The following is a 9196-nucleotide window of genomic DNA, read 5'->3' on the forward strand; positions in this document are numbered from 1 at the left end:
GAAATCAAAATTGCATAGATGAATCCATAGGTAGGTGTCCAAGTGAAAGAAGGCTCCCTTTCAAAGGTATAGCATAGGGATGCTTAAAGTTGCCAGCCTTCATATCTGTGAATTTGTGAATATTCAGCACCTCAAAAAAAATCTACACCGAGCTTAGATCTCAGTTAAGCCCCTGAGGTTGGCAATGTTAGCCAAARGCAATATATGTGACACAAAGTGTGGTGGGTTCCATTTGGTTTAAGTAAATTTATCGTATTCCAAGAAGGTTTGAACTCAATTTGTCTTCTCACATCTCAGAAAGTTCTCCACCTCCTGTGAGCTTTGAATCATCGTATTTAAAGTCAAAAACATTTTAGAGCATTAAATCCAGCCTCTGAAGTATGAACCATGATATAAATAACTTGGGGGCCTGTGTACCCAGAGAGCACTCTAGACTGTGTTCATTCCCTTTAGGATTACACAATCCATCATTCTTAAGAAAGATGATGGATGAATGATGACTAAAATAAAAGTCACTTGTAAACTTGCCAAATTTCAACCATCTTGGCTGAAATKGTCCCTGAAAGGTATTTCTCTTGAGAGAACTATTTTTTTGGTAGAAAGCTTTTTGTCAGAACAAGTCATTTATTTCCAAGTGCAAGTCTATGGAAAAAAAAAAATCCGGAAAACTTTTCTCTACTTTTGCTGTAGAACTGAGTCTGAGGACAGCATTTATGTTTGTAGTACTTCTGAATTTATGGGGATATCTATTTGTCTTTGTCCAAATTTTAGGGAAAAAAATAAGCCTGCATTTCCCTGTAGTGCACAGGTAATTCTCCAGAATGTTTATCAATTTTGAAATAATCCAGTTTGTGTCTGAGTTGGATTTTCCCTGCYATCTCTGATCTGTTGACCCTCTTGATGCCTCGACTACCCAAGACACAGATCAGAATGGGGAAGCAACTTTGCTTCCCATGTGTTGTCACTGCCCTAGAGCTGATGTAAACAAAGCTGCATAGAAATGTGAGGGAAGCAAAGCTTTGATGGAAACCTGAGCAATGAGAACAGGTTGTAGATGGAGGAACTAAGTGAAAAAAACTCTAGCTTTTCCCTTGAGTACTGCAATAAAATTAAATTAGTAATGTTTGCTATGTAATGTAATGATAAACCACATAGAGAACTCTGAGAAGAAATCATTAGTTTTGTTGTCGGAGAAGAGCACAGTGTGCAGTAAATAAGGAAGGCTGCCACGCCTTGAACCATAAGGAAAAAACAAAATACAGTTTCATCATTCAGTGAGCACCATCCATCATGTGTTAYGAATGAGGCACAGGAAAAATTATTGTGTGATCATCTAATTAAAGGCAATATCATAATTCATACTCACAAGGGGCCAAATTAAGGTTGAACAGACGGCCTAAATGCTGACATTACCTCACTCTTCAACGCCTGACTTTACARTCATAATGATATTCTCTTTATTTAGTAATAGAACTCAAAAAAGAGTAGGAGGGTTTTTTTTTTTTTAAGGCTGGTTAGAAAGTCTGTCCACTAAGTTGTCTTGAATTTCAGTGTGACTATATCGTCTATTTGGCCTTAGAAAGCTCTTCCTTTCTTTCTGCCCGCATGTTGCTTCCCCAAAAAGAGTATCGTTCCCATACTGCTCTCTTGCAAAGATGTTGCCATAATTTGCAAACTTCTGTCACAATTTCAACACTAAATTATTTTAGTCTGTGATTTGGCTTGTCTAGGATAAACCTATAGTTTGCTTCTTTCTGTAGCAACCATTGCCTTATTTTAAAGGAAAATGACAAATATTTTCCCTAATTTTCCCTAGTCTTTACTTCTCTGCCCATGGCTGTGATATTAGCAAAATTGCCACCAGTGGCAGTTTGTAGTGGCAGTGTATAAGGCAGGCATGTTTCTGCTCATTTTTCCTATTGAACTTGCTTTTCAAAGACTTCTTCAGAGCCTAACAATGGTTTATTCTTTTGCCTTTTCTATRAGGATGGTCAGTCTGCTCTGATATACACTCCAGTAGCCTTTAAAGACTCGGATGCCATCAGATTGAGCACTAAAAAGATTTGTCGTCTAAAACTTGAGTTGATGTATAGTCCTGAAGAGACCATCAGCCTGAGTCCAGCATCACCAAGGCACGTTTGGTGTTCCTACCTGGGAGTAAAGGAGCAAGCAACAGGAAGAGAGGTGTTGTGAGGTCACCTCTGAATGCAGCCTAGAAGAAATTACACTACTAATCCTATATTTTAACACTGTCTGTGTCACCCAGGTAGGGTCAGACAGGTTGGTGACAGGTGTTTTCCATCTGCAGCAGCACAGGAAAGYTCCTAGTGAAAGCATGGTGTGTCCTAGTAAAGGAGTCATCTCCACTAGGGTATCCCAGCTGCTCTGCTCCTGTGCTTCAGAGCTTCTCCTGCTGCTCTAGCCAGCTGGTTAAACTGCTGTCACAGRTACTGCAGGGAAGAAACCTGGGAGKTTCACTATTGCCAAAGTCACAGGGAAGAAAAGAACAACTGGAGGCTGACTCAGCTCTCCACAGTGGTGGTGATCTCTTTTCAACACAACAGCAAAGGGGGAGTGAAAGGATGAGATCTGTTTAGAAAAGTTCTTGGACACATCCTGAGCTCAAAGTACATGCACAGGCGCTYTTGATTGCAGGGGCTTTGCTGAATGAGGGGACAACTGCACTGGCAAGTGGGGCACTTTCTGTAGTGCTTCTAATGATGTAATGGCAGGGGTTTGGGCTTAGAGTAAAAATAGACATTTTGAGCACAGTGACTTCCTCTTGTATTATTTAAGTTACTAGGAAGAGCAGAACTGTCCAATTTGCAGACCACAAGCATCAAATCTGGAGTATCTACTCTCCAAAATGAGCCATTTTATTTTTATCAAAAATGCACTCTGTTTTGTTCAAGTAACAGATGGAAATCAATGGGTTTTAATGTAACCCAGAAGAGYAAGTTGTAGTCTTATTCCCTTAAGTGCCCCTTTGTTGTTCAGACCACAGCTGTAAAGGGATTGGAACCTCAGCACAATAAATGCCAGTACAGAAATTTGAAAGGCAGGCCACGGACTTTGTGGCCCACCAGAGAAGGTATCTGYCATTCCTTAGAGTTGTATAAAATGACACAGAAATGAAATAACATCTTTTTTCATGTAATTAATATTGTAACTAGCCRTGGTGTTCAAGTTCAGCATTTTATATATAGCTTGTGTATTAAGAAGTAAACATCTGCCATTAGGCTGGAGAAGTATATCTGCAGTGTGCATTCTAAATATAGAGATTGCTTAGTGCAGTCAGTTCTAGGACAAAATATGTCTTTGCTTTCTGATATGCAGACAGTCCCCTCTGTATGTGTAGTGTGTAGATAGAAGTTGAACACACACATGGATACACACATGTGCATACACACATGATCTTCTGCAGAAACAGGTTATGGCAGATGTTAAATGGCAGTTTCTTACTTAASATGGGGAGAAATCAGGCACTGTGAAAGGTATTGTTCTTGACGTGGGCAGTAATGACACCATTATTCCAAACTGACAACCCCATGTGCTCCTGCTTTTCTCCTGGGAATACAGCTGGTCAGCTGCTGGCCATGCTGCCTATAGCAATAGGGACAGTCTATGGCTGCAGGACTCTGTAGTCCAACATTTTCTGGATGCCTAATTTTGCAGGCAGAACAGTGCCTAGCTAGCTGTCTACATGTACTTGTCTTAGCTTATTTAGTATGTAAAATAAAATGAGATGTTCTCATATAATAATGGTTCTCAATTTGACTCCTAAGTCTACAACTGACAGATGTAATGAGATAAAAGAGAGGGAGGCCACCCCTCTTCTGTGACTGGTATTAAGCTGCAAAACCATTCTCTCCAGAGGTGGCTTAACAGGAGTGCTGTTAGTCATAGAGTAGGAAGAGGCAATGAGTCACACAATACTGAGCGAGGCAGCAAAAATTACAGTTATGGAGGACCTCGGCTACCTGTGCATRTTCTGGCCAAGAGCTACCATGGGACAAATTAAAAAGAGGGAATTTCTTGCATCTTGATTTCTTGGATTGGGCACCTATGGAGTACACCAAGGCAGGGAGGGCTCTCAAACAGGGGTGAAGCTCAGGAGCCCATTGGAGATGCAATCCCAGCTGAACCATTAGGCAATACCGACCACAGCAGGATTACATTCACCCTGACAGGGGTATGATAGGGTACTGGTTCCTTTGGTATTGGGTAAGGTACCAAAGCTTCGTACACGACCCTGAATGTTGGAGAGGAGTGGTGGAGGGGACAGGAATGTGGGTGGGGGAAAGAGAGGAGAAGCTGTCACCATCTAAAKGTTACCTGCCTCAGCAGACCATTGTACAAAGGACCTCGTTGGCACAGACAGCGGGAGCTTTTGCCATCCAATKGGAATGTTTTGCAGTGAGTGCTTATTAGGCAGCTCTGGGCAATTGAGKAAGAATGCCAAGAGAGGATAAAAAAACCTGGTTAAAAAAGTTACCTCACTGAGGTATAGCCCACAGCTAGATGCATCTGGTCCAGAGAGTGCTCAGTCAAAGTGGGTTTTCGTCTCTTTCTGCCAAGGCCTTAGACTTATGCAGGATTTTGAACCCATTCCTTGGAGAAGGGAGTTACTGAGGCCAACCCTTATGCATCCTGCCMAGGACAGCATAGCAGGTAAAATCCCAGGTCTGAGCAGAAAATAGTAGGCATGTCACAGTATATTTGATACTTTTAATGTCAGAACCACTGGTGGGATAGCCATTGTTAGAGGMAGACATACATACAGTGGTATAATTGTATTCCAGCTGTTTCTAGCATTACAGACTTGAAAGGAGCCACAATACTGGCTAGCCAGTAAGCTTAGAAAGAGGTCCTCTGGATGGACCTGTCMTACAATTAAATCAAGAAGAGCACTTGTAAAATTAAGTACCTGGCTGCCACTGCTGTCAGGGTTACAGGCATAGTGCCACTGCCCGGTGTTGCAGTGTTTATAGTTTATCCTGTTTATAGCAACCCACAGCTTAGCCCTGTGTAATGTGTGGTGCTTTTCCTGCAGTGGCAAGGCCACACAGCCCAAGCCATCCCAGGACAGCCAGACCTTGGTTGTTAACTCAGCTCCCACACAAGGTGGCACACACACTGGCATGTGCCAGGGGCATGGCTGATGTGTGTGTCTGGAGATTTCAGGCTAACTCAAAACAATAACTAAATAAATAAATAAACAATGCCAAAAGAAAAAAGATGTAAGGCTTTGCTTAATAGAGCATTAATTATGCAGGAACTGAAAGATTTCTAGTTCCTTTCAGCGCTCAGAATTTAGATTCTGTTGGATATACTAAATTTTTAAAAGCCCTCTACATTTTGCAGTTTACACATTTGCATAGCGTAGGACTACTGTCAGGAACATATATCTACAGATCTGGGGCAGGAGCTGTTCTCATCGTTTCAGTGGGATGGAAAAGAGAAAACAGTTCAAAGGAGGAGGATGGGGGAAGGGAAGCATTTCCATATATTTTTTAAGGAATCATAAAGACACACAGGCAAGCGTGTCAATCATGAGACAGTTCTCTCTTTAATACTGTCAGGAACACAAAAGTTCACAGAGCACATGTGTGAGAGGGTGCTGCGCTGCCTTGACTACATGATCTGCATGATACATGTCAGAAGATGGGAATGTTGCTATGGCAATTCTTCCCTCTCCTGAATACTAAGTTGTCGAAGAAGCCAGTTCACAGTCAGGCAGGCTCACTTATGAACTTGYCTGCTTGAAGATGCTAAATACTATTTATAGCTTCTCTTGCAAGGARACAATATTGTTTTCTGCCCCTGCCTCTTAAGCCCTGCGCCCCAGCCCTCCAATATTCCTGATGTTTATGTGATTTGCTGAGGACAGAGATTTAACCGAGTTTTGTGCTGAAGGGTGTTGGGGTTTTCCCTCAGCTTATACAGTGTCCTTCCATTTTCAGCTTGCTAAGAGGGCAACAGACAGATGGGTCTTTCTGCATTTCCAAAAGTCATCTTGATGTTTTTATGAAGTCTTGGATCAAGTAATTCATTTGTCTTTACCTTCAGTCTGCAGAGGAGTAGCCTGTTCTCGCTGATGTTTCTCCCTGGCAGGACAGCCAGAGAGGCAGCCTGTTGGTTACTCCCACCAGTATTCTCACTAAGTGACCCTGAAAGCCCATCCTKTCCTTGCTTCTGCTACTGAGCCTTTTCCACTGTGCTGTGTGGGTACTGCAGTGGGAAGGGATGCCTTTACTGCCAGCTCTCCTAATTGCACCCATGATTTCCCTTAGAATAATGTTATTTTTCTTCTTTCCCTAAAAACCTGTATAGCACAGCTTTGTGGAAGCAAAGCAGATCTGTTGCAGAGGTGGAAAGCTTCAGTAGATGCAGGGAATCCTGTATTACAGTGTCTCCCATTGTCCACGTGGGATCATATTTTCTAGTAGCAGCCTCTGTTTACAGTTATTTTCCTTTTACCCGATTTTCATTTTGTAGAATGGAATATTYCCTGCTAGGAAAATTCTACATGTCTACTTCAGGTTAAATTTTCTAAGATGGCTCAGACACTCCAAAACTGAAGATAAGCAAAAATAGACTGTATTGTCCAAAATTCCTTCAAATTAGTTGATCATACTGGTTTTATCTTGGGGATTTTTGTTTTAATTGGGATGGATACTGCTGTAGGAAACTCTGCAGGGAGGCAGGATGTAAAAGCCTGATCTGATGTGCTGTAAATGAGTCAGGACAACATAGGAAGAGAAAAACAATCACTCTGCTTATCTGTATGACACTGGGTATTTTTCTTAATTTTACCACCTCACAATTGGCCAGTAACTTTATTTATAGYTTGAAGTGTTTATTTAGCACCTCCCATGGGTTCTGAAAGTACTAAAACAAAGAGTTCTGCAAGAGCAAATGAGCAAGGCAAAAGGTACAATTGAAAACTATGACAATCCATATGCCAAAGTATTCCAATACCCACCTCAGCAGAGAATGTACCCAGCATCTGGATTTAATTGATTCTTCACTGATCAATTAAAGTATATCAAAGCCAGCAGAAAATACAACAATCTGTCACAAAAAGAAACATGATCAAAAGAATAATAAAAAATAAATTTTATGTCAAATTCCAATTAGGCCAATGAAACTCTATTGGACAAGTCTCAGGTTTGTGTGCAAGGAGAGACATTTGCAAATACAGGACATCTTTGAAAATTGTAGGAGCAGATGATCTCCAGAGAATTGTGTCTTCCTGATGTAGCATTCATTTGCACCTGTAAGAACAAGAAATATGCAGAAGAATTTCAGAATCAAACCTTGACTCTGTAATGCGTATGCAAGCATAATTTAGATTGCCCCCAACATGTCGTTGACTTAATAGTTTATGTCTGGTTTCTGCTGTGCTCATCAAGAGAGCATTGCTTAGYCCAGCTGCTCTGAGGATTTTGATACCCATGTGACTCAGGGGCAGGGATTCAAACCACATTGGCCAGTACAGAGATGTCGAAAGTTTCCACAGTGCAAGGGACACAGAAGTGAGAAGCATTTTCTGGTTTAGGGGGATTAACACAGAGAGGTTGATTAGCAGTTTGCAGCCACCCAGACCTAGGATTCTTAAAATATACTCTTTCTTCCTTTTTTTCCATTTGAGCTTATTTTGTTTCCAGAGATTTAAAGGACGAACTTGAGGAGCCACCCCTGCAGCAGGTACTTTCCRTGTTTCTTAGTGAGCAGGCCAAGAAAAACAGCAGACCAGGATAATTTTCCTACAGTGTTCCGCACTAGCTGGAGAAGGATGATGAAGTGCAGAGGATTCGCTGGCAGCACAGCTCTCCCTGTTGAAGTGGACCAGCATATGCTGCTTTCTCATGGTCAGGATTGCCCTGTCCCCAGGTTGCAGTGTTACGTGTGCTGCAGCTCACCAAGAGCAGGTGTGGCTGTCATGCCTGAGAGACTGAAAAGCTTGGAATTCCCTGCTCAGAAAGCGGCTTTTACCTCGTGCTGCCAGAAGTTGTCCATGACCGTGAAGCCTCATGCGGGATGTGACCCTGAGAGCTTCCTCAGCCGTGCTGTTTGCAGGCTGCCGCCTCTCGCCACCACAGCATGGTCCCTTTGCTTTCCCCACTGAAGCCCAGAATCACCTGCCCATCCCCGGAACAGCTCCTCTGCTTTCACAGCCATGAAAAACCACARGAGCTGGAGTCAACCGAGATTTATTCAGAAAGAGCGTATGAATCCAATTAGAGCAAAATAAACAGTCAACATGACACATTTCCTTCTCACCTCCGCAGAAGCTAATCTAGCTGATCCCTTTGTGTTGTAACAGGAAAATATCGGATACCTTGCAGCTCGGCAGCCAGCTCTGGAGCACGGCACAGCAGCAATCCCCAGCTGTCCGGGCCTCCAGCCCACCCAGCTCTGCCTCTGGCGCTGCGAGCCAGCAGCTGCCTCTGCTGCCTCCCCAAACTTTCTGCCGCCGAGCCTGCAGGCGAGCGCTGACTTGGGGCCACAGCTCATTTGCTTATTCCCAAATAAGCATGCTGCTTTGCTGCTGTGATGCAAGTTTCCTAAATAAGATATTCTGGGAAAGAGATCTTCCTGTGTGCTCTGGAGAGGAGACGGTCGCGTCTTTCGGGAGGCATGGCGTTCCCACAGGCTGCACTGACATCCTGTGGCACGACTTCCCCGCCTGCAAACAGCGCGAAGGGACAGCTCTGSCCCTGTCGCCGGTCCCCTCCATGTCCCCTCTCTGCCCCCAAGTCACTGATGCCTCACCCAGACCCTTCGGGAGGGGCAGGGGCACCTGGCCCTTGCTGTGTCCAGCAGCAGCTCCATCCGGCTGTTCCGGGCGGACCCAGGAGCTGATCTCACCGCAGCCGCCGCTCATCCCGACACCGCCGCTCTGGGAGCGAGGGACCGTCCCCTCCGCCCCTTCCTGGCGTCCTSTGAATCACTGCCCACAGCAGCGGGGCTGTGCGAGGATGAGCTGCAGTGACCCATCACTGGGTGGGGTGCTGCTGGAAGGGTGGGGGCTTTTTAAGGGAAAAAATGATGAAAATCATTCACCCCGCCACCCCCAAGCTCTGCCCGCAGAGCACTGAGCCATGCCGAGGGGTGCCCAGGGTCTGCAGCAAGCTGTGTCCCTCGGCCCAGGCTCACAGCCTGTGCAGAATAGCACCCAGCCCCTCAGAAA

Source organism: Malurus melanocephalus, unplaced genomic scaffold (assembly GCF_030028575.1).
Source record: "Malurus melanocephalus ecotype Western Australia unplaced genomic scaffold, MMel_1.1 scaffold_43, whole genome shotgun sequence".
In the NCBI taxonomy this organism is placed as follows: domain Eukaryota; kingdom Metazoa; phylum Chordata; class Aves; order Passeriformes; family Maluridae; genus Malurus; species Malurus melanocephalus.